Source organism: Hylobates moloch, unplaced genomic scaffold (assembly GCF_009828535.3).
Source record: "Hylobates moloch isolate HMO894 unplaced genomic scaffold, HMol_V3 SCAFFOLD_24, whole genome shotgun sequence".
Lineage (NCBI taxonomy): Eukaryota > Metazoa > Chordata > Mammalia > Primates > Hylobatidae > Hylobates > Hylobates moloch.
The window spans coordinates 23636540-23663573 of record NW_026652299.1 but is presented as its reverse complement, the minus strand read 5'-3'; the positions used below and the strand labels follow the sequence as shown (position 1 = coordinate 23663573).

At 39.7% G+C, this 27034-nt stretch overlaps 1 long non-coding RNA gene across 1 annotated transcript; it reads right to left on the bottom strand.

Moving 5' to 3' along the window:
- Nucleotides 1-899: 899 nt before the first annotated feature.
- LOC131382444 (uncharacterized) lies at nt 900-11317 on the bottom strand. The gene is made up of 3 exons (XR_009211944.1): nt 11241-11317; nt 10523-10601; nt 900-1180 (listed from the first exon to the last, which is right to left on the bottom strand). It is a non-coding gene; the product is annotated as an uncharacterized LOC131382444 (long non-coding RNA).
- Nucleotides 11318-27034: the final 15717 nt, after the last annotated feature.

Below are 27034 nucleotides of genomic sequence, written 5' to 3'. Positions count from 1 at the left end.
AATGGGCTCTTTTTTCTGGTTAAATTTCCTTGGGGAGTGTACCCTAAGACCTCTCTCTTTGTGATAACTTATTCTGGCCAGCAGAGCCAGGGTCTATTTATTACATCTCCCAACCACCCCCCTCCACAACCCTAGCAGGAGGGGCCCCTCTGCAGTTGCTGATGACTAGAGAATTACTCAAGTGTGAACTGTTTCACTGTCTGTCACTTTGCTCATTAGGCAAGTGAGAAAATGTATCTATGGCTCTGTCTCACGGTCCTCATTAGCTTAGAGGCACATTTTTACTTCCCTTATTTGTTTTTAAGATGAATGCATAAGAAACAGTATTCAGTTTGTGTTCCTCAGTATAATTTTAAGAAGCAAAAGCCTGGATAATCTTATTATCTTCCCAATAATTGTGTTGTTCAGATGGTAGGGAAAGGGTAATTGCCTCTACTGCATTTCCAGCCAGGGTGGAGGAGTGTAACTGTTCTAGCTGTAGTAAGGATTCAAGTCCTCAGCACTGGGGGAAGATCATGGTGTTTTCAGAAAGGTAGTAAACAGATACCCCCAATAAGAACAACTAGTGAGCCTGTATCCTGAGAATGTCATTTTGTTTTCTTCTAATACTCTAGTTTCTGTAGGTAGAAAATATAGTATTATTATTACTACCTTTGTGTTAAATGTAATTCTATTTCTACCTAGAGGTTTGGCAAAAGGTTAGTCATTTTTTGTTGGGGGCAGGGGTGGAGGACGGTAATTGGAGAGGGATGTGTGGAATATATTTAAGATTTGGTTTTTATGGAACATTTGTTACAGGTATTTATGGTTGTTTGTCATCTCTAGATTTATTTACTGAGATGATAAAACAGCTGAAATCACCCAATATCATTCAAGAGTTTGACATTCTAGTTGCCTTCCTGATAGAAATGTGTCAGCCTATTTCTTGTTTGTTGCGCTCGATTTGGGGTGTTTAGGATCCATTTTTGTTCAGCCACTTAAATGTTGTTCCAAATTCATTAGCATCTGTGTGGAGTCCCAGCCACGGATGCCCTGTGGCTGATATTTTAAGTGGAGAATGTCTGTCTCACAGGGCTAAAGGAAGGAAAATGGCCAGTTCTTTTCTTCACCTTAAAACTTCTAACACATATGGAGCATGTTAGGCTCGGCATTAGCTGCTTGCATTAGTTCACACGTAGGTCTGCAAAATAGAACAAACAGATGAGCTAGACTGGTAAATAGAAAGAGTATATTTCTGTTTATTTGCATTTTCAGATTAGAGTCTTAAATCTAAGAAGTGCAGAGAAAGCAGCATTCTCCTATTTGTTTTAAAAGCTTGATTCTTTCAGTAATAATATCAGTCAAAGTGACTGAATTTTCATCTCCCTCAACCATTTTCTTCATTCAGAGAAATGAGAATGCACATCATCCATTCAAGGGAAATATAATGCATTATTATAATATGCCTTGGCCTAAGTAGCTAATCACTTTTTATTAACACTTTTTGGCCCAGGGAGTTGGGATTTCTCCAAGCTGACTGTCAGGGTAGGGATTCTGGGAGTCTATATTAGTAATTAGCATTGCAAGATCTTGACTCCTGGGGTGATTCAAATTAATACAAAATAAAAGTGCAAATTTCCAAATAGCTTTGAAAGCCATATCTATTATTAAATTTATGTTAGTAAAGCCCTTTCCAGACAGTATGACAGGAGTCCAAAGCAAAAGATTTCCTTAAATATCTGCACGACTCGTCTTGGATTCTTCAAAATTAAATAAAAGAGCATACAATGAAAGATCAAAAGAAATTTCTGTACAATTGAGTTACGCCTTGGCAGTAAAGTTTTCCACCAAACCAAATCCATACAAAGCAATATTAGTTTCATGGTCACAGTTGCTTTTGGACTTTCCTTGATACATTTGGCAGCTATCTTGAGAGCATCCAAAGAACCGCTGGCAACATCAATCACTCATTTCATAAGAAGGCGCTAAGAGGCGACAGGAGGGCGCTTGGCACAATACCATCTCTCCACCATGGAGCCCCTCCCAGGCAGGGAAAAAGAGAAACGGTGCAGCATAGAGACATTATGGAGCACTCGGCTTCGAGTAAGGTTCTGCTAATGTGTAAATAACCTGCTTTCTCTAACCATGTCTTTAGCAGACTAAGTGGTTAATTGTTATTGATCAGCTCTGCCCACTGTTCCAATATCAGTCATTATTGAAAATAATCTCAGTATCCTTCATTAAGCATGCATCTGTTTCCATGGGAATGCATTTTAAACACAGAGAGCTACTTGAGTGTTATTGGTTTCACTGGTAGCGCCGGCACTGAGGGCTGTGGTTGCCCAATCTGTCATAGTTAATCAACTCTCATCTCTTAACACTGGCTGCAGTTATCAATGAGGTAAGGATTAATATTCTGGGCGAAGCAGACGATAAATCATTTGTATATAATTAGTGTACAGCAAGGTTACAGCTGACATGAATTTTTATCTTAATTATGAGAGAAATTTGTTCCATTAATTTAATTTAGTTTGCATGAGTGGCTAGACACCTAACAAAGTTAATCTTACACCTGTCATTACAACATTAAGTAGAAAGCCTCGTGTCGAGGTGCTAGTCTCAGATCCTCCCACGGATGAGGATAATGTTGTTCATCTTGATGTGAAAATAGATGATTGTAGACAGAAGATGTAAAGTCGACTCTTTTTAAAGTTGTCCCAGGGAATTTGTGGGAGAATATTGAAGTGACTCAACTCAAGTTGCTGTGCTTTGGATGCCACAGTCCCCTTGTGAAATTACCTCTCTCCTGCCTTGCAAATCAGGTGGAAGACACTAGATACAAGAAGAGATAGGTTGTTTTTTAAATGTATACGTGCTAACTTCAGAGCTTTTGGCCAAATAAAGCTTTGCCTCATGACAAGCTATTGCATTTGTATCAAATGCAATGAATTAAGAAACTTGTGCTAGTTCGAGTTGTCTATTCTAAGTGCTTCATGTTTATAATCGACTAGCAGAATTCCTATAACTCGATCTACTGTACAAATGGTAATTATGCAGACATCCCAAAGGCTTCAGAGTACTGCATAAACCTAAACCCTGTACTAATTATCCAAGTAATCACTGTGTCTGATCAATCATATTTGATTGATAGATTAGGTGGGGCTGTTTATGCAGAAGAATGTGATGTTCTTTATTTTCCTAAAGATTAGCTACATATTTGAGATTTTAAAAAGGAAGAAAAGACTTGCTGACTTGGCTTATTTAAAATGGTTTCCTTTATAGACTTACTTTTGTGATAATTATTTTCCCTTGATGTCTGACCTGGTGTAGGCGGAAATCTTTAAATGAAAAGGGGTAGGAAGTCACAAAGTTACAATACAAAATCCTTGAAAACAGGACGACCAAGGAACAACTCCAGAATGTGGAAACAGAACTAGAAATGGCATCATGGAAGAGGCCCTTTCTGAAATTGCGCATTTGAAATATAAGCTCTGGCTTCCAAAGGAATGGGCCTTTGCATTTAGGAGACCCCAAATAAGTCTGCAGCTGAAATGCTCATTGCACAGTAACTCAGATTAATGTATTGTAATATTAGTCCACAATTATCACTTGGAGATAGGGTCAAGAAGTGTATAGTTGGTTATTCACAAGAAATGACTGATTTAAAAACAAAGAGCTCTAATGGAATTCAGTAGTGCTTTTCAGTCATTCTGCTTGGCGTCTCTATTACCTGAGATGATTCACAGTCCATTATGGGAGCTTCCATGCTAATAGAATGTCTATCTTCTGTAATACAGACACATCAGAGCACTAACTGGGAATCTGTCACAATGAATTTCATCTAGATTTCACTTCATCTCTTCATGGACTGTAAAATTTGCTCTTGTACAATGCCTAAATTTACTGTGGGTAATTGAGAGAGATCTATAGATGCAGCAGCACTCGGTTAAAAGCAGTTTTCCAAAGATCTATTGTAAATTGTGCAGCTTTGCCTCAGCTGGGGAAAGATTATGGTGAGCTGAATCTTGCCTTTACTAATGAGATGTTGTGGTGAGTTCAAAAAAGAGAGGGGGGAGATGCCTTAGTGAATTCTGCCACGTGGAAAAAGGAAAACAAGGAAGGGGCCTATCTTTCATTCCGAGGAAAGCTTTGCAAAAGGGACAAAAATAAGTTTGGACCCAGGCTTCATTACCTTCCATGGGAAGTATAAATCGGGGCTACGAGAGACATAATATTTTCGAAATCTGCCTGCATTTACTTGGCAGAAAAAAAATGTCTCATGCATGACCCAGCCTTCCAGTAGCTTACATTTGCCTCCTCGTGCGGCTGCAGGTAGAACGAATTCCATCTCTCATTTGCTACACCTTCTGTTTCACAGATTGTTAATCCTAACTAAAATATTTGGTATTAAGCTATTTGCATGAATTGTTGATAAAGAATTAAGATAACATTTGAGGTATTAAATATAATGTGTGCTCATATTTTTTCAATGGATACTTGGGTTACTGCTCATAAAGTATACACGCTAACCTTTTTTTTTTTTCCTTCAAACCGTTCCCCTTTCTTTATTTTACTTATTCTCATCAAAAGCTAAACAGAATCACTGGGTGCCCTTAACAATTGTAGGGCTTAATATTTGTTAGCCAATTAGAATTGTGATATATTCTACAGCTTTTTTCCTAAGCCAGGAACTGAATAATAGCATCATGCTTCACTGGCGGTGAAGTGAGCTGAGCCTTTACATTAGGAGAAAATCAGAATGGTATGACTGCAGTTCATTACTGAAATAGGTAACTGATGAACTGAAAAGACAAAGGGCATTGTTAAATGAAATGTCATTATTAGAGGTGCTCATGTTTAACAAATGTACTGTAAGTTAATTCAGTAGTGTTTTCTATAAAGTTCTCCACTGAATGTTCGCTGCTCATTTTTACTGTCTCTGCATACCTAACATCTCCTTAAGAATATCTTCAAGGAAACAATATCAACTCCCAATCATGGGGAATATTTAAACCAAGGTCAGAACCATCTTCTAGGCTCAGGTGTTTGTGTCACTTTCATTGAAGACCCTAGCCAGATGCAATTGTGTTTATGTTCCTAGAGTTACATACAATAAACTAGGATGTTAATAATGCTGTGGGGGGTGGTGCAGGGAGGATAAACACAATCACTTTGCAGAAGACTTGGGAAAATGTTTTCAGCTTAACGAGGAGAAAAGGCAATGAAACCCCTTTGGCATCTGTGCAAAACTGTTTGCTTGACTCTGGAGGTGATAAAAATAATTTATGGAGCTCTATGTTTTTAGCAAGAGGAAATGACCTCAGCTTTTGGCAATCTGATGCAGTTAGTGAAGCCTCTCTCTCCTACTTTTATGGATTTCCTTGAGCTACATATTCTGTGACCTGTATTTCAGATTTATTGGCAGATACATAAGCCACATTAAGTAATATAAAATGCAGTGAATGCATCAAACAACTCAGCAGGGACCCACTGACAGCCGGCGAGAGGCTGCCTCTTCGAAGTCACTCTAAATCGGATACCTGTTTATGCATTTGTCGAACCAGGCTCTGAATTTTTGTTTTAAATAAAGACATTAGTTCAAAACAAAAGCCTCTCCAGCCAACCCATAACATATTGGGTGGCAGGAAGAGGGTGTACAGCCAACTTGAAAATCTAATCAAACACTCAGGGTTTTGAGTGTGGACATGCTTTGCTTCCAGTTTCGGGGGAAGCACAACTTCTCAGGAGGAGAGAAGGGGCCCCCAGCATATTGTGTTTGATTCTCAACAAGACAATAGAGTAGCATTTTGATGAGGGAGATGAGACTGACCAAAAATGTCTTTGGGGAAATTCTTACTGCCTGGATAAAGACAAGGTAAGTACCAATGAGGAAATGAGTATTGCACAGTGCTATGTGCTAACCACTTGAAACAGAACTGGGAGAATTTGTGTAAGACTTATACCCCCATCGTTGATGCCATCAAAGGCAGGGTCCCAATGTGTCAAAGCAGAAAGAGAATGACTATGGCAGTCAAGAGACCCAATTCCTAGCTGGGGCAGCTGTGTCACCTTGGGCAACTGCCACCCTCTCCCTTGAGGTCATGACGGGACTCCTGGCATCCCTTCCAGCACAGAAATCCCTTGATTCCTTAAACAATGATGTCCAAATGATTGATGTAAGAGAAATGAGATCACAGGATGCTGGGGACACCTGAACCAGCCATGAATTACTTGAGAAGATTCAGGCCCTGGCATTAAGCCAAGCAGAAAAATGATGGACATGTGGTTTCATGGGGAACTTCTAATTCACCCTCTTGTGACTGTTATATTTTACTGTTAACCATTCCCTTTTAAAGAACACCTTGTGGGACTCAGATGAAAGTACGCTCCCTCCAAAAAATGTTCTGGGTAAATTCCACCCTTCTACGGTCTGTCTAGTCTCTGAAAATTGACAGCCCTTTGTTTGCATCACTTCATACTGTCCATGTGAACAATTAAACAGCATGGTTAAGGGCTCAGGTTCCAGAGTCAGATGGCCCAAGTTTAAGTCCTGATTCTGCCACTATTAGCTGTGTGACCTTGGGCAAGACTCCTAACCTCTCTGAGGTTTTTCTATTCTGTAAAATTGGGATGACAACAATACTTTTGTTGACTGGATGATTGTGATGATGATATGAGATCCAATTTGTAAAGTATTAACACAAATATGTCACAGAGTAAAATTCTCCATCTATATTAGATATTATTATTATTGTGTTTCATGCATACCCATTTTGTCTTTTCTTCATAAGAGCGTAATTGATTAAAGACAGAGTCACAGCACCACATGTTATTTGTGTTCCCTACAGGGTTAGGCTCACAGTATGTTTTTAGAATATAAGTAACTAAGGGGTAAAGTCCTGCTATGGTGGAGAAAGGAGAATGAGACATAATAGCAAAAGAATAGAAGTATCTTCTCTCCTGTTGCATAAAGAGCAGTTTTAACAATGGTTACCATTATTAAGCATTCACCTTTTGCCAAGCACTTTACACAAGTTATTTCTAATCACTATTCTGCCAGATATGTATTATTATCCCTGTTTTACAGAAATAAAAGTTAAAGTTCAGGGAAGGTAAGAAATATTGCACATGACTGAAGTGAAAGAATGGGATTCAAACCCAGGTCCATCAACTGCCAGCGTCCACTTCTACCCACATTTAGCCTTTCCACCCACAGCATGCTGTCAATCAGACAGATGCTCCTTCTCTGAACAGGCAACATAGCTATCTCCTGCTGGCAAATGATAAGAAATTAGAGATGGGATTGCCAGATGAGCCTTTCATGCTGAGTCACATAGAGCAAGACATATCACAGGAAGTGGCAAAAGCTGAAAGTTGAGACTCAGTCTTCAAAAATGCACAGTATGAAAAGAAATGCAGATCATAGTCATTTTCAGCTCACACTTTAGCAACTACCATCACCCAGGTTCTATTTGAAGCCAAACAATTGTGGCTTAAAGGTGCTGAATAATTAAGACATTGAATATAGGTATTAAGTAGCAGCATGATGCTTTAGGACCCAGAAATGACAGCCATGCCTTACACTTGCAAAGCTCCTCTATCTCCCTAGAATGTTCACTCGCATTAAGTGAGGGGTAATAAGATGGAGGAATTCACATTGGCAAAGTTGGGACATGGTCTGAGAAGAAAGATGGGATTAAGAGAGGTAGCCAGAATCAACTGTAAACTCCCAACTGGAAGTTTCAGTACAGGTTGTGGCTTGGACTGGGGCCAGCCGAGAAACATGTGGTCCACACAAAACGTGTTGGGGTCCATATTGTCCAGAAGGACATGGTATTATGAATGTCTTTGTCTGATTGGAAATATCTAGGCTCTCCAAACAACCATTTCCAGATCTCAATATTGTCTGCCTTCCAGAAATGTTTCATCCTAGACTTGAGTTATTCACATTGTTTCCTCAAATGCCAAGTAGAAATGCTTGGGATAATAAAATAGAAAGCACAGAATACATTTGCCTTGGGTGCACATTATTAAAGCACTTCACCTCAAAGCAGTCCAGAGCTCTGCTAGCTAATAAAAGGGTTGAGGCAAGAACAACCTCTAATAATTCAAAACTAAAATTAGACATTCACTTGAAAAATTCAGGTAACCGAAACAAAAACAAGGGAAGCTTTGTTTATTTAAATTATGAGATAATTGCCACAATTCTCCAATTCCCCTCACTAGGGTAGACTTGGCTTGAGTGTATCAGTATCCATGGTGACTCATCTAATAAGTAAACTACATTAGCTCTGCTACCAGCAGAAAGGAAAGGGAAAGGTCTTGAAATATATCTGTTGTGGCTTCCTTCCAGAGCAAGGGATTTCATTATATCCTGAAGACATGAGACAGTTCAAAGAGATTTGAAATATGGAATGAGAAGGCGGAGGAGGAGAAGTTTGGGATTATACACTTGCTTTTTAGTTTTGATTTTATATATGAGAATCAGACGTACAGACAGAGACTCTAGGGGGAGACTTTATTCTTCTGGTCCAGGGTTTTGTTTTGGTTCGTTCTGTGGTTAATATCTTTCCAAAAAGTTCCCCCCACATGGGGAACTTCAGTTTACTCCCATGTACGTAATTTCAAATAAGTATGACAGAAAATCCTTTAAAAACCACACATACATGATTTTCTATTCCATGGCTGAAATGAAACTTGATGGAAAAAAAAAGCATGATGGTGCCTGTTTATTAAATCCAGACAATGCAGAATGATAATAGGAATCATCCCGAAAGAGGCACCGCAATATTTTTGTAACAACAAAATAACAACTTGCTTTGCATCTGTCTACTTTTAAAACCATTTTACGATTACAAGCATGTAAGCTATTCTAATTATTACTCTAAATAATTAATCATTTCCTTTACAATCACTTATTAATTGGCTGTCATAACATTGTTGTGAGTTAGGTGGAAGACAAGGATTCAATATTCAGTTATTAACACCTAATTAAAATGTTCATTGTTTTCCATATGTTGTTTATAGCTTTGCTTCCTCGCACTTGAAGACAGAATTTCTCCGAGAACAATGTCCTCTATTTGCTTAGCTACATCGCCATCTGTTGTTGAGAAGTAGAAAATGTCCTTTTCTGCTTTTTCGCATGAACAATAGCTTAATCCTTACCTCAGTTTTTATTTGGAATTAAAAAAAGATTGATCCACAATATTCTCCCCCTAAAATATTTTTCTTGACTTTATTTGTTCTGCTGCTGACTACATAAAGTATTCTGCTAATGCCAATGGCATCATTTAAGTAGTAAATTAAGTGAGCCTATTAATGAAACTACAGTGAAAAATTCAAACTACTCCAACAAAATTTTCCAACATAGGAAAAGTATAGAAGAGGGGAATTTGCTATCAAGTTTGGTTTACAGAAAGTCACCATCGAGGGAAATTTAAGATTTAATAATCCACCAGCCTAGGCAACATGGCGAAAGCCTGTCTCTACTAAAAATACAAAAAAAAAAAAAAAAAGCCAGGCATGGTGGTGCATGCCCGTAGGCCCAGCTACTCAGAAGGCTGAGTTGGGAGAATCACCTGAGCCCCGAGGTTGAGGCTTCAGTGAGCCATGATCATGCCATTGCACTCCAGCCTGGGCAACAGGAGTGAGACCCACCCTGCCCCATCTCAAAAACAAACAAACAAAAAAAAGATTGACTATTTCAAATCATAAAGATATGCTTTATACTAACTCATTTTTATAATAAAAGCTTATGTTTATTGAGCAACTACTGAATGCTAAGCACTGTTCATTCTTGCAACAGTCCAATAATGGAGACACTGCTGTGGTTGTGCCCACTTTACAAATAGAGAAACAGAATCACCAAGAGGTAAAGTCATTGCTGATTCAGGGGGAGGCTAAATAATTTGTGGGGCTTAGTGCAAAATTAAAATGTGGGGCCTTTTGTTCCAAAAGCAGGGAAAGAAGTGCCATTAAAGGTACGAAAATATAAAGCTTTTTCCTTTCTTTCTAAGTCTCTCTCTCAACTTGTTATGATGTTTTAATTTGCTATTTAATGTTGTTTTAACAAAAAATTTAATTTTGTCATTGTATGAATTTTACCGTTCATTTTTATATTGTGCAATGTATTTTCAATGCAAATAGAAGAGCATGTAACTCATATACAGAGTAATCAAAATTTCACAATTCATTATTTCATTGCTTATGTGTGCATATTTCATTCTCTCCAGAATGGTAGAAATGCTGCACAAAACCAACTCAACTATTTTCATCTCACTTGATATATGCACAATCTACCAACACTGCTCACCTTGGGCTTATTGGTGAGTAAGGAATTACAATTATCTTTCCTTCTATGTCATCATTTTCAGTACAAGTAGTTGGCCAACACAGAGAAGTAACATAAGAGAACATATGGTAGGCTTTCCTGTCATTCGTGTTTCTTGGAGTGCCTCGGCCTTCTTTCTGCATTCAAAGCAAGTTCTGGCCCAAGCGAAAAGTCAGTGGTAGATATGCAGATATGCCAATATGTCATGCTCACCTTTTACTCTTTAAGTATCACTGAACTCCCACGTATTGTGGGTCCACCAGAATACTGTGTTCACAAGGCGTTGTGTACTCTGTAAGGAAATAAGGTAGCAAGGAACAGCAGATACCTCATTATTCTTATTGAGCTTAACATATTGTGCTTATCTTCCCTACTCACGTGCATGCTCCAATGTCTGTCAGAATTCACTTGCAAAACGTTAAGTTCAAACATAAAATTGTAGAGAATTTCAAGACAGTGACAGCAGAGCATTAAAATAAGTGTGAGGCTCTCTGAGCCTGGGGCTCTGTGAGACTACGCCCACTGAGCCGACCCTGAGATGATGGACACACACAGAATGACACATCTGTTTCCAGAGTTCACACTTCTAACCACTGTGCTCTGCTGCCCCTCAGACTATGCCCAGGGGCACCTTCAAAAGCTTCTGCTTTTTGTGTCCATTATTCATAGAATTAAAGAAAGATGATAGTGGACAGAGGGCCTTAGAATTCCAACCTTCCTATTTTACAGACAAAAGACAAGAAACCCAAAGAACCAGGATGCCAGCCCTGATATCCTGAATCTAGACCTCCTCAAGTTGTCAAAATGAATGTAATATCTCCTTCCCCTTTCCATCCCTTCCACAACCCACCCTTCCTTTGGTGCCCCACTTCTTTGCTGCTCTATAGTAATCCTGTTCAGTCCCCATGGTTCTGGGTATGTGGACTCTCACCCTGTGCACTCAGGCCCAGAGGAGGACACAGAAGGCAGGCAGGCTTAGCAAAGCCATGTCCTCCACAGGAACCTGGTTACATCTGTGGGGAAAGAGACACCCTTTTCCTCTGGGATGATGAGATATGAGGACCATGACATCATAGAGCACTGGACTTGTTACCAGGTAGAGAGGGACTGCCTGAGAATGAGGCCAATGTGGAGAAAAGCAGAGCTGAGAGACACAGACAAAAACAAACCCTTCAAGGAGTACAGATTTTGAGCATCTCAGTTGAGTCCTGAGTTACATAAATGAGTTAATAACCTCTCCCTTTGTTTCTTAGCCAAATTTGAATGAGGTTTCTGTTACTTGACTGTTTTCATCTTACTCGATATGTGCACAGTCTACCAACATTGCTCACTTTATTGATGAGTAAGGAATTACAATTCTCTTTACTTCTATGTCATTATTTTCAGTATAAGTAGTTGGCCAATACAGAGAAGTAACATAAGAGAGCATATAGTAGGCTTTCCTCTCATTCACGTTTCTTGGGATGCTTCAGCCTTCTTTCTGCGTGCAAAGCAAAGTTATGTTTCTGTTTCTGAAATCAGGTTTCTATTACTTGAGACAAAGGGTCCTGATTGATATATGTTTGTGAATCATTCCATAAACATGACCATTAAAATTATGATGAGAATGCAAATAGATCCAAAGATTAAGCTATAGGAAATTTCATTTAAGGAGAGTGAAAAGGAAGAGAAGCCAGCAAACGAAACTGAGGGAGTGATCAGGGGGTTCCAGGAGACCCGGCACAGGAGACAGCATCCACTAGGTAGGAGCAGAAAGGAGGGGTGTGGGTGTGGGCAAGTCCAGATATACAGAAAGTTCAAGCAAAGTGATGGCTGGAAAGAGTCTACTGACCTGGAAATTAGGAAGTGGAGAATTACACCAGGAGTTTGTTGGGAACAAAGCCAAGGGGCTGTGGGTTAAAGAACAAGTGGAAAAAAAAGTCTTGTGTTTAACACTGCTGAAAGAAATCATAAATGACACAAACAAATGTAACACATCTATGCTTATGGATGGGTAGAATCAATATTGTGAAAATAACCGTACTGCCAAAAGCAATCTACAAATTCAAGGCAATCTCCATCAAAATACCATCATCATTCTTTACAGGTTTAGAAAAATCAATTCTAAAATTCATATGGAAGCAAAAAAAAAAAAAACCTGCACAGCCAAAGCAAGACTAAGCAAAAAGAACAAATCTGGGGGCATCACACTACCTGATTTCAAACTATACTGTAAGTCTATAGTCAATAAAACAGCATAGTACTGGTATAAAAATAGGCATATAAACCAATGGAACAGAATAAAGAACCCAGAAAAGAACCCAAATACTTACAGCCAATTGATCTTCAACAAAGCAAACAAAAACATAAAGTGGGGAAAGGACACGTTTTTCCACAAATGGTGCTGGGATAATTGGCTAGCTATATGTCGGAGAATGAATCTGGAGTCTCTTCTCTCGCCGTATACAAAAATCAACTCAAGGTAGATTAAGGACTTAAATCTAAGATCTGAAACTATAAAAATTCTAGAAGATTATATTGGAAAACCTTCTAGACATTGGCTTGGGCAAAGATTTCATGACCAAGAACCCAAAGGCAAATGCGATAAAAACAAAAATAGCTATTTAATTAAACTAAAGAGCTTTTGCACGGCAAAAGGAACAGTCAGCAGAGTAAACAGATAACCACGGGAGAAAATCTTCACAATCTATATATCTGATAAAAGACTAATATCCAAAATCTACAACGAACTCGAACAAATCAGTAAGAAAAGAAAAAAAAAATCTCATCAAAAAGTGGGGTAAGGACATGAATAGACAATTCTCAAAAGAAGATATACAAATGGCCAACAAACATATGAAACAATGCTCAACATCATTAATGATCAGGGAAGTACAAATCAAAACCACAATGCGATACCACTTTATTCCTTCAAGAATGGCCATAATCAAAAAATCAAAAAACAGTAGATGTTGGCATGGATGCAGTGATCAGGGAACACTTCTACACTGCTGGTGGGAATGTAAACTAGTAAGGCCACTATGGAAAATAGTGTGGAGATTCCTTAAAGAACTAAAAGAAGAACTGCCATTTGATCCTGCAATCCCACTACTGGGTATCTACCCAGAGGAAAAGAAGTCATTATACAAAAAAGATACTTGCACACACGTTTAAAGCAGCACAATTCGCAATTGCAAAATTGTGGAACCAATCCAAATGCCCATCAATCACCAAGTGGATAAGTAAACTGTGGTATATATATATATACAATGCAATACTACTCAGCCATAAAAAGGAATGAATTAATGGCATTTGCAGCGACCTGGATGAGATTGGAGGTTATTTTAAGTGAAGTAACTCAGGAAAGAAAAACCACACATTATATGTTCTCACTGATATGTGGGAGCTAAGCTATGAGGATGCAAAGGCATAACAATGATACGATGGACTTTGGGGACTTGGAGGGGAGGTTGGGAGAGGGGAAAGGGATAAAAGACTACAAATAGGGTGAGTGTATACTGCTCAGGTGATGCATGCACCAAAATCTCACAAATCACCACTAAAGAACTTACGCATGTGGCGAAACACCACCTATACCCCAATAACATATAGAAAAAAATATATTTTTAAGTCTTGTGTTTAAAATGGTAGGTTAGGTGTACGCATTGACTTCCTTCTGATACACAACTGAAGTGTGAGGAAAATAATTAAAAATATATATCTTTAACCTGCAAGGACAATGAGAACAAGCGAAAAGACCACAGTGGATAAAAATTAGCAACAGCAAGTGAAAAATGTCAACAAATTTTTAGAAGTGGAAAAAAAGATGGAGAACTGGTATCTGGCATTGTAGAGCAGAGAATGTAGACACACTTTGGAGGCCAGTGGGGTTAATGGCAGAGAGTGATTCACCGCTTAGAACTCTGACAACTTCAGGGCTGAGGCACAGGTAGCTTGTAGAGCAGGAGTAAGGCTCCGGCACAGCTGAAAACGGGGGGGGTGGGGGCGGTAGTCTGAAAGCCTCTGTTAGAGCCACTGGACCCATCCCTGCTCAATCCCATCCTTTAGAGTTGCATCACCAACCCCCTGATTCTCACAAGTAACCAGAGAATTGTTCTCTGGAGACCCTGAGAGGGCCAGAATCCCAACTCTGGAACGTGTGTCAGAGTCGAGGCCATGGATGAGGTTCTGTGCTCCAAACTGAAGGATTAGTAGAGGTCCACGTACTCGTGGCCAGAGCCCCATCCTGTCTCCCATCTTTGACCAGGGCGCCAGGAGCCTGGTGTACGCTCCCCACGCAAGACATTGAAAGAGCTTCTCCGCAGAAACGATGCCCTTGTGGTGGTTGGTACAGTGGCGACTTAGCTAAATGGGAACTACGTTTAGCAGAATCCCCTTCCCTGGGTGGTTCTGCTTGGGCTGACAAGAGGATCTGTGTGAAGTTCGGCAAGCAGAAAAGGGAAGCAGCGTCCGCCATGTTCTGAATGTGGGTGTAGCGTGCTAGGTGCCACCACAGCCCTCAAACATTGTCACTGGTCACTAGCTCACTCTGGTGTTATAGTGGGGCTGCCAGACCCACAGCTCCGTGGCCCCCACAAACTTCCTTCCAGGTGCGGCATGGCGCAGCTCTGCTGGGAAATGCTCTGGCTTCCTCGGCAGGTCACCTGCATCATTGAGGTGGAGGTGGTGGTGGCAAGAACACCTCTAACTACTAACTAGGTGTTTGAGTACCGCAAACTAAGTGGCTTAAACAGCAGGAACAGAGCATTCTGGGATGCTGGAAATGTTCCATGGCTTGATCGGGGTGGTAGCTCCTCAGATTTGTCCACATGTAAAAGTTTTTCAAGATTAGGCACTTTGTAGAGTATATGTTATACTTCATTATAATGTTAACCAATGTTCCACATAGCATTAACCATTTGCAGTGAGTGCTATCAAGAAAAGTTACAGTGTTCCGTAAGAGGGCCTGGTCTGAGATGTGGGATCTGAGAGAACACCAGAGAGGTTGGTCACAGGAGGTGACCAGGGGCCTGTGGTGTGAAACAGGCATGGGCCAGAGAGGGCACTCACTTGTAGCCCATGATAAAGACATTGCACTCATCTCTGAGACCTATGGAGGGGCTTCCAAGCAGGAGACATGTCATAGATTACTTTGAAAAGAGTGAATGTTCAAGTACTTTTTTTACTAGCTGAGTTAGCAATTGAGTGTGTCTCTGTAGCAATACTTTATTTTCCAATTTGCATTTAGGGTATGCACTCATTTCATATAGACCACAATATGGTTTGGGTTTGTGTCCCCACCCAAACCGCATGTCAAATTGTAATCCCCAGTGTTGGAGGTGGGGCCCGGCGGGACGTGATTACATCATGGGGGTGGATTTCCCCCTTTGGTTCTGTTCCCCTGATATGGTCCTCATGAAATCTGGTTGTTTAAAAGTGTGTGGCACCTTCCCACTCTCTCTCTTCCTCCTGTTCTGGCCATGTGAAGATGTGCCTGCCTCCCCTTTGTCTTCTGCCATGATTGTAAGTTTCCTGAAGCCTCCCCAGCCATGTTTCCTCTACAGCCTGCAGAACCGTGAACCAATGAAACCTCTTTTATTTATAAATTACCCAGTTTCAGATATTTCTTTATCTCAGTGCAAGAATAAACTTAAACAAACCATGACTTCTCTCTTCGCTTTTCCTGTCTCTTCTGTTCAAGGCAACAGTACCACTGAGTCAGTGTCTGACATACACACAGGATAGTGCCCATATACCTCTCCCAGACATAACTCTAAGAATGGACAACATCTAGACCAAGACCCTTTTGCAGAATCAGCCAGCTTGATCTTCCAGTGGACCATTGCTCAGACAGTGCTCCATGAGGCATTGATTAGTAACTGCAGTAAAATATGCTTGGGAAATATTTGGTCAAAGTTACACAGTTTTCCTATTGCAGGACTTCTCATAGAGTTTCCTATGTTAATGTGCATTATGATTCTCTAAGAGGGGGAAATTATATGCAACATTCCCAAATTTATTTAAACCACGGGACCCTTTTGTGAGGTGAACGGTATTAGCAAGTCAAGATACTATGTTAATCTGAAGAGTTACAACCCAGTGCATAGGTAATCCCTACTAGTTAGTGATTTGTGGCATTATGTCACACAGTAACCTCCTTTATCTTAATTCATTTTTAGAATAAATATAAAGAAATGACAGAAAGCTGAGGTTGTTCTTTTATTTTTGTCTTTCATGAAGCCTTATTTCTTCCACCACCATTACCTGCTCACTTTCTTCATCTGTCTTTGGAGCATCATTCATCTTCATTGGCTATTGATTACTTTCTTCTCTGGTGATTTTAAGTAGCTAAAAAACCTCCCACTGACTCCTCATATTATGTGAAAGAAATTGTATTTTTTTAACCCCTTTCAGAAATTACCATAAAACCAATAGGAGTCAGATCCCCATTCTAACTATCACTGTTGACATGTAAAATAGTGTTTTTCATATCTTAAGTCCACAACCATGTTATCTGTTGCAGATAATTTTAGTGGAATAGACTGCAAAGAATCCTAGAAATGTTAATTCCACTACATCTGACATAGGGAGAATTTTTGGTATTCAACTCAAGCTTTGCATTTTCTTTGCAATTTTCGACATGCACAGCCTCACACTCTCTTTCAAAGGCGCTGGTATTATCCAGAAGCAATTACGAAGAAAAACGAAATTACCTTTCGTCATTCTGTCTATTCAGTGCCTTGGAAATGCAGACTGACAATGAACTGACAATTATTTGCAATCCACTTTCAGTTAATTTCACCATAAATTGAGCCTGAGGACTGCTGACAAATAAAATATATTATTCATCTGAAAACATTCTCTTTGGGTCTCCAGATCTCCAATCTATTTCATTAGTGATCATGATCAAACTAAGTTGGGAATTGATTTATGCAATAGTTATCCCTCCACAATAATTAATTAGGAAAATAACGCTTTGGTGGAGCTTTGAAAAGGAGTGATTTCTAAGGCTCTTTGATAAAATAGAAAACTTTAAAAATAATTATGAGGCAGTGTTCCTAAGGGAGTAGATATGCATTGCCTTTCCTATTTCCAGAATACACTAGACTTAACTCACAGTCAGGGATAGCTCCTTGAATCTCAATTCAGTTCATCTAGCAGTTTTTTGATGGTGTACTACATGCCCGGCACTGTGTGCTAGGTCTGTGAAGGTAATAGAAAGGGAGCTTCTTCAGTGAGTGTACATGGGCAGGTAGCCATATATGGTATTAACTGTTCTAATAAATGCTATAATAGACATACTTGAAAAGTATTTTTCCAGTCATAGCAGCTCCAGGGATTAATTCTTCTTAAATCATTGGGGAATGCTTCATGGGAGAAAGTGACATGAGAGTTGGTCTTTCAATTGGGCGAGATGAAGGGCTGTGGGCTTGAGAGAATGCAAGTGCAAGTCTAGGTGGAGAAAATATACAAACAATTGCAAAGAGCTGGGAAAGTTCCAAGTGGGTCTGACCAGATGTAAGAAGCCTGGGTTGGCTATGAGAGGTTAGGAGAGGAGGGTATGTTGGGATCAGATTGTGAAGGAGAGATGTAAAGTGCACAGACAATTTTTAATAAATAGGGTTTTAAGCCAGAAAGCTGTGTTGTTCAGGTGATAAATCTGGTTGCAGTGCCATAGGGTGAGGGAATTACTGGAAGATGTTGCAATTGCCCTCATGAGAGGCAACAAAAAATTATGGGAGAGGAAAATAGGGATGCAGCAAGGAGAAACAGAACTTGGCAATCATTTAGTTTATCCCCTTAAGAGAAGCCACGGCACATTGAGGTCAAGGAGTTATAAGGATCTTGTGGGCGTTGAAGTCATGGAAGTTGTGAGCAAATGATGGTGAGAAAAAGACGAAATGAATCAAGTGCTAAAGCCTTGAAAGAAGTTGGAGGTGTCTAGGAAGCCGATAGATGAGGATAATGTTTGTTCACTCTTTGGTTCATGTACTCATTCAAAGGCCTGTAATTCAGAACCTACTCCACTGGGCACTGGGGATGCAAACACCAATAAGACACATTAAGTCAACAGCATTGATCAAAGACGGAATGTATTATCTTCAGGCAGGGAAAGGTTTCAAGGTTAGTTAACAGGCCTGAAAAGTGGAAAGTCATGAAATTCAGGATAATACATACAGGTCAACAAGAACTTGTAAAGAAATGGGAAAAGATGCTGCTCCAACTCAAGCTTCATGTCACTTTTCCAGGCAGGAAGACAAGAATGGAAAATGACAAACAATATGTATGTTAATCTTACCCCCTTTGAAGGATTTTTCCTAGAAGTCATCCACTTACATTTTATTTTTCAGAATGGGTCACATGTCTATTCCTAGTCTGCATGAAAGCATGGGAAATGTAGACTTTAACTGAGCATATTTTTTGTGCCCAAGAAGTTCTTCTAGAAAAGAGTCAAGAAAGAATGAACATGGCCTAGACAACTAGCAACTACACTTTAATGGTAAAGAGTTCAATTCACCAAGAAGAGCTAATTTTCCTAAATATATATGTACCCAATACAGGAGCACCCAGATTCATAAAGCAAGTTCTTAGAGACCCACAAAGAGACTTAGACTCCCACTCAATAATAGTGGGGGATTTTAACATCATACTGGTAACATTAGACAGGTGATCGACATAGAAAATTAACAAAGATATTCAGGACCTGAACTCACCTCTGGATCAAGTGTACCTGATATATATCTACAGAACTCTCCACCTCAAAACAATGGAACATACATTCTTCTTATCACCACATGACACTTATTCTAAAATTGATCACATGATTATGTAAAAAGCTCTTCTGCAAATTCAAAAGCATATTCAAAAGAATAGAAATCATAACAATCTCCCAGATCACAGAGCAATCAAATTAGAACTCAAGATAAAGAAACTCATTCAAAACCACACAACTACATGGAAATTGAACAACCTGTTCCTGAATGACTCCTGGGCAAATAATAAAATTAAGACAGAAATCAAGAAGTTCTAATGAGAATACATGGAGACAGGAGGGGAACAACACACACTGGGGCCTGTTGGAGGGGCGAGGGGAGGGAGAACATCAGGATAAATAGCTAATGCATGAAGGGTTTAAGGGTTAATAGGTGCAGTAAACCACTATGGCACATGTTTAGCTATGTAACAAACCTGCACATCCTACACATGTATCCTAGAACTTTAAATTAGATTAAATTAAATTAAGAAATCAAGAAGATATTTGAAACTAATGAAAATAAAGAGACAAGATACCAGGAGCTCTGGGATGCAGCTAAAGCAGTGTTAAGAGGAAAATTTATAGCACTGAAATGTCTACATCAAAAAGCTAGAAAGACTCAAGTCAACAACCTAACATCACAAGAACTAGAGAACCAAGAGCAAACAAATCTCAAAGCTAGCAGAAGACAAGAAATAACCAAGATCAGAGGGGAACCGAAGGAGATAGAGATGTGAAAAAACCTTCAGAAAATCAACAAATCCAGGAGCTTGTTTTTTTGGCAAAAATTAATAAAAGAGCTAGACTGCTATCTAGACTAATAAAGAAGAAAAGAGAGAAGAATCAAATAGACACAATCAGAAATGATAAGGGGGATATCACCAGTGACCCCACAGAAATGCATATTGAAATATATTTTTGGCCAGGCATGGTGGCTTATGCCTATAATCCCAGCATCCTGGGAGGCCAAAACAGGAGGATCACTTCAGATCAGTAGTTCAAGACTGGCCCAGGCAACAGAGTGAGACCATGGCTCTACAAAAAATAAAAATAAAAATTTGCCAATCGTGGTTGTGCACACCTGTAGTCCTAGATATTCAGGAGGCAGAGGCAGGAGGATCACTTGAACCCAGAAGTTTGAGGTTACAATGACCTATGATTGCATTGCTGCACTCCAGCCTGGGAAACAAGAGTGAGAACCTGTCTCAAAAATAAATAAAATAAATAAATATATTTTTACTATATCTTTCTCTTTGATTAAAGGCTTCCTAGAGTATAAGTTCTAGTTTAAAACTAATTTTTCTAGAACTTTGAAGCATTGCTTAATTTTGTTCCAACTTCCAGTGTTACTCTTAAGAAATCATGCCACTCTGATTCTCACTTCTTTGGTAGGTGATGTGATCATTCTCTCTGTAAAAATCTTAGTTTCCTGTCTTTATCTCTAATGTTCTGAAATGTCTGTGCCTTTGTGTAGATCATTTTTCCATTTCTTACGCATGGCATTGGGAGGATCTTTTCAATCATGACACTGCTTTATTATTTCTGTGAAAATCCTCTCCCCTACTGTTTTATACTAGGATATCTGATCTCCTGGACATTTTCCTCATTCTATTTCCAACTCTTCTATTGAATTTTTAAATTTCAGCTATCATTTTTTAATTTCCAAGAGCCCCTTCTTTTTTCTCTAATTGTTACTGATGTGGTTTGGCTATGTCCCCACCCAAATCTCATCTTGAATTGTAGTTCCTATAATCTCCACATGTTGAGGGAGGGACCCAGTGGGAGGTAATTGAATCATGGGGGTGGTTACCTCTGTGCTGTTCCCATGATAGTGAGTGAGTTCTTGCAAGATAGTTTTATAAGGGGCTTTTCCCCCACTTCACTCCACAATTCTCCTTGCTGCTGCCATATGAAGAAGAATGTGTTTGCCTCCCCTTCTGCCATGATTGTAAGATTCCTGAGGCCCCCCCAGCCCTCTGGAACTGTGAGTCAATTAAACCTCTTTCCTTTATAAATTACCCAGTCTTGGGTATTTCTTCATAGCAGCATGAGGATGAACTAATACAATTACTAACTATAATTAATAATTATCTTTAACTGTAGTATAACAAGCTTTTAAGTGAGGTTTTTCATAAATTTGGAGTTGTGTCTGAGGCTCAAAGCCTACAATGCCACGTATGCCCGTATTCCAAAAGAAGACGCTGGACATTCACGAAGGACTAACATACCATGCATTTACGTTAAAATAAGTCTTGTGCCCATAGCCCACCTCCCAACTTTAGTCCATGTGTGAAGAAAGAAAAATCCATAAAAAGGCTAGAGACTCTTTAGAGTGAGTTAGGATTTTTTTTTCAAAGAGCGTCATATGTGGGCATATGAACATTTAAAGCAGAAGTTTCTCTCCACTTCTTGGGTCAAGCAAGGGGAGGCTTCATGGTGCACACTCAAGACACTGAGTTACTTGCCAGGAGTGGAGACCAACATCTCAGTCCCCAGTCAGCTGCTGCTGAGCTGCAGAAATGTGTAGACTTGTTCTGTGTTTCTACTTGAGCAGAGAGTGGGGAAAGAGTATTCTTGGGAGACCTAGACCCATGTCCTCTGGATTTAGGGGGTCAGATGGGTGGTGGGGCAGAAGGAGTACTGCCTTCCAATCACCTGAGGCTGCCTGGAGATGGTTGTGTAGAACCAAGAAGGGACTGCAGTGGGAATGGTCTGAACTTTCATCATTGAATTGGAAAGAGATTCATGAGTTTTTCCAAGAACTAAATGAGAAACCAGGAAAGTAATAATGAGCTTGAGTTTCCATCCAAGAGTTCTGGTTCAACAGAATGAGCTTGCATCAAGAGTACTTGGGAAGAGAATTAGGGGAAATCGTGAAAGGTCAGCTGCATGGGGTTTCACCAAGTGAAGTGTGGGGAGAACAGTGTGAAGTCAAAAGTCCCACGGGAGACTGAGCAAAAAACAACTATGCAAAAGCACCCCCAGCATAAAGGGTCAGCATTGGGGCACCTGCCACACAAAGGTACCAATGTCAGGTACAACGGCCCAATAATATAGGACTGTCTTTTTTTCTTCTAACCCCTGCTCCCCTTGGGAATAATACTAAGGGGGGCATAGAAGCATCAGTTGGTGAAGAGAGAAAGAAGGGTTATGATGGAGATAAAAAGAAAAGACCATGAACCCTCACTTCCATCTGGCAGAATTCAGGATCAGACCCAAGCTAGAAAGTGGGAGAAGATGTAAATTAGATAAAAGATGGAAGATTATATTAGAGTGTACCTTTCAATACCCCAAAATGAGACTATTCTAACCTCCAAAAGTGCCCAGAAAAGCCTTAGACTCTGCACAAGATATTATCCTAGCATGGAAGAAAGGAAATCTGACAGAGAAAATTTAAAGATGACCAGGTTGTTTCCCGCCTGTTATTTATTAAGTACAATCCATTTAAGAAAGTGGTTATAATAGCATTTTTGTTTCCTTTTCCATTCTCTGTGTCCTTGTAGAATCATACTTTTGCCATCATTTCAGTGGGATGTCAGGCAAGAGAAAAGATGGACACATGTGCTCAGTCCCTTTTTAAACAACGAGTCAATGTATTTTTGTGTTTTTTTTTTCTTTTTTTTTTCCTTCTTTCTTCCTCCTTTTTTTTTCTTCTTTTCCTTCCTTTTCTTTCTTCTTTCTTTCTTTCTTTCTTTCTTTCTTTCTTTCTTTCTTTCTTTCTTTCTTCTTTCTTTCTTTCTTTTTCTTTCTTTTTTTCTTTCTTTCTTCTCTTTCTTTCTTTTCTTTGTTTTTTGCCCAAAAGCTCCTTCTCCAGGAAAGACTAAGTTGACCTACTGATATTTGAGTGAAAAATCAATAGCTAACAGAATAGTCCAAATTTCCACTTCAAATATTGGGCATATTCCACTTACATAAGTTCACTTCAGAGAAAAGTTTTAGCCAAGCATGGTGGTGCATACCTATGGTCCCAGCTACTCAGGAGCCTGGGAGATCGAGGCTGCAGTGAGCCATGATTGAGCCACTGCACTCCCACGTGACTGACAGAGTGACATCCGATCTCAATATAAAAAAAGAAAATAAAGAAAAAGAAAATAAGAAAGAAAAACTATAACTGTGGTCCATTATCTTGTAGCTAATCATCTGAAATGATTTCTCAGAAAGAATAATCATTGACTGTCACATCTGCCACCTAGTGGCCACTCTAATGCACACATTATGCTAATATTTAGCCTACAACTTTTCATCCTTCACCCCTGCATCCTTCATTCATTCATTCACCCATCCATCTACCCATCCATCCATCCACCCATCCACCCATTGTCCCTTCATCCATCCATCCATCCATCACTCATATTCATTCACCCATCCATCCATGATCACTTCGTCCATCTGTCTACACATACATGCATGGTGCGCTTATTTTGGTTAGGCTCTAGGCATGCAGATAAACAAAATACATGAGCCCTTGTCCTTCCTCGAGGAAGTGACAATATAGTGGGGGAGACAAACATGTATTTTTCTTTCTTTCAGGGAGGACTCTAAAAGCTAAGGCTCCAATGTCCAAGTTTGTGTTTCAAGATTTTAAAAAAAATATCAACTCTCTTCTTCCCTGGAATTTAATGAGATACTTAAGTCTTTGCCATATTAAAGGGGAAAAAAGCCAAAAAACAAACCAACTTTTCATAAATCATGCTACCCCTAACCATTTTCTTATTTCTTTCCTTTTATTCACAGCCAAGTTTCTTCAAATCGGACTCTATACCCTCTGAAACCCTTTCCTTGCCTCTAACTCATTTTTGTGGTTCTGGTTCTTCATTTTATTTTTAATATATTTTATTGTAAAATAATTAAGAATATCCAGAAAATAAGCATAATATAACTACCTATGTATTCATCACCCACTTTTTATCACTGACATTTTCTTTTTTTTTTTTTAAGATCTTCTCGCCCTAAGAAATAAAGTATCACAGATAGTGATTTTCTCAGTTCCTCCTTTCTGCTCCCTTCCTGCTCCTTCCTCTTCTGCTTCTGCAGAGAAAACCAAGGTCATAACCATAACTCCCATGCATGTGCTCACATTTTTGCTACCCATTTATGTATCCATAGCAGTAGATATTATTTTGAATGTTTGTAAATTTGGCAAATCATTAGGAATGTTGCTTTTTTTAAAACTCAACTTCCTATTTATATTTTTTCATGTTTATCCATATTCAATGCAAACTCTAGTTCATTTTCACAACTGTATATTATTCCACCATGTGAAGTTATCACAAATGATGTATCTATTCTTCTTTTGATGAATATTTAGGTCATATTCAGTATTTTTCTATTTCAAACAATGCTTGCCATGAACACTTTCATGGGCATCTTGTCCACATGTGCAATTCTTAAGTAGAAGATCCTCTGTCTTACCTCCAGGACTTCTCTACATCAAGGATATTCAATAGCAGGCAGGTGCCATGGCTCACGCCTGTAGTCCCAGCACTTTGGGAGGCCGAGGCAGGTGGATCACCTGAGATCAAGAGTTCGAGACCAGCCTGGCCAACATGACGAAACCCTATCTCTACTACAAATACAAAAATTAGCCGGGTGTGTTGGCGGGTGCCTGTAATCCCAGCTACTCTGGAGGCTGAAGCAGAGAGAATTGCTTGAACCCAGGAGACGGAGGTTGCAGTGAGCCGAGATCGCACCATGGCACTCCAGCCTGGGTGGCAGAGCGAGACTCAGTCCTGAAGAAGAAAAAAGAAAAGGATATTCAATGGCTCATGACACCTTCCACTAGCAACAAGAAATATGCTAGTTCTTGCACTAAATTTTGTCCTTTGCCCACACAACCTGGTAACAGAGGTGAGTCACCTAATCACCTAAGTTGATTCCACCATGTAATAACAACATTTCTGAAGATTCAGAACCACAGCAAGACTATTTTTTTCCTCTCTACTGCTAAACAAAAACCATAGGAGGCCATCGTTTGGACTAAACTCCTACACTAGGCTCCAGTAGACCAGACTAAAAATTAGAATGCAATCACCGATGCTCACCAAGTGGAAACTGAGTTGTTATCTGGCTTTCCAAGAAATCAGGAGAGAAAGAGATAACAACATAATGTCCCAAATAGGCCAGTTTCAATCTTCAATCAGCATGCTAATAAAGTTCCCTCTGTTTTAACCCTACAACAAAGAGTAACATGTGGTGACCCAATGTTAAATAATTAGTTATCTTTCTATTGTTCTGTTTCCCTGTCCCCACCTTACAAAGAAAGTAACTTTGAAATGACCAATCCACTTTTTGCTTTTTGTTTCTGCTTTATTTGGCCCCCTTTTTGGCTATAAAGCCAACTACCTCTGTTTAGCTCACTGGAACTCTTATTTTATTTTATGGAATGAAGTATTGTCCAATTCTAGAATCACAATAAAGCCAATTGACTTCTTTCAACTCAATGTGCTTACATTTGTCTTTTGACAGATCTGGTTACCATGAAGGTACCTAAAGGAGACTGTTGATGACCTGAGACCTCATGAGGAACACAGAAAAGGTACTACTCACCTCTTTGAGCAGGGGGCAGTGGGAGGGGTGTCCTCTGTCTTCCTCAAGGAGCCCAAGGAGCCCTAAGACTCATAAGTCCGTCTCAGATCTGAGCTCTGCTCGCTTTTGCATTTGGTGCCCTGATCTCTTTGCCTTTTGGGGGGTACCAAAGGTTAGTTTCCACTGTGAGAGGGCATTTGACCGTGGGATAGCAAGGGTTAGTTTGTGCTATTACAGGACACATGGTCTTTTGGTCTACAGTGACTGACAAGCCATTGGCAATAAAATGCCAGTTTTTAAGGTAACTGATGGCAGTAAGTGGTTTTTACTGAAAGGCCTCGTTATTTCTTCTCTTCATGCAGGCCAAGATGTCAGGGTCAAAGCTATCTCAGCTCCAAGAGACCCAAGATGCAATGTAAAAATGGGATCCTAATTTCTAAAGTTCGAAGTACTCTGCCTTCCAGCTATACCTTCCTTTTTATGTATGGAAATTATGAGTCTGGAAGCTGCAAAGTTTACAACAGTGGCAAAATAACACTAAAAAAAATCAGAATTATAGTGGCCATTGCATAAAATGTTCCTGATGAACAACACCACACTTAAAAAAAATTTCTTTATTTATTTCTTTTTTTTTTTGATACCAAGTCTTGCTATGTTGCCCAGGTTAAGCTCAAACTCCTGGGCTGAAGCCATCCTCCCACCTTGGCCTCCCGAGTAGCTGGGACTACAGGCAAGAGCCACTGCACCTGGCTCAACATTGAGTTAGCAGCAGTGAATCTGTACAAGTCTGCAGCAACTCGATTCTTCCCTCCTTAAAAGAAAGAATTCATCTGTGCATAAAGCACAGTGTGAAAGTATATTTTAAAAGTTTTAGAGCAGAAATGAAAGGAAGTAAAGTATATTTGGAAAAGGGCCAAGCACGCAACTTGGGAGATTCAAGTGCCTCCCCTTGACTTGGGGTTTATATGTCAGTATGATTCCAGGGTTTGTCTTTCTTCTCCGCTGATTCTTCCCTTGGGGTGGGCTGTCTGCATGCGCAGTGGCCTGCCAGGACTTGGGAGGTGCCACATGTACAGTGTGTTTACTGAAATTGTGCATATGCTCATTTGAGGCATTTTTCCCTTACCGGTCATGTATTCCTAGAAGAAGGTCATATACCAATAAAACTGCCATCTGGTCTCTTAGCGTGCATGCTTGGGCCCACTCACCCAGCTCCTTGAGATCTTATTGGGAAGTGGCTGCTCATCAGCTTTAGGTGTTTTCTATCTACTGAGAGTTGGCATTTTCCCTGGCAACAGCTGTGACCAATTATAACTTTAGAGAGACAGTTTAACAACTGCCTGACCATCACTTGATAGTCGCCTGACATTCCTGGTGGAGGGGGGCCTCTTCTGCCCTGCTCATATCTGCCCAACTACCTACTCTAACAATTATACTTTAAGATTGATCCTTTCCCTTCCATGGGC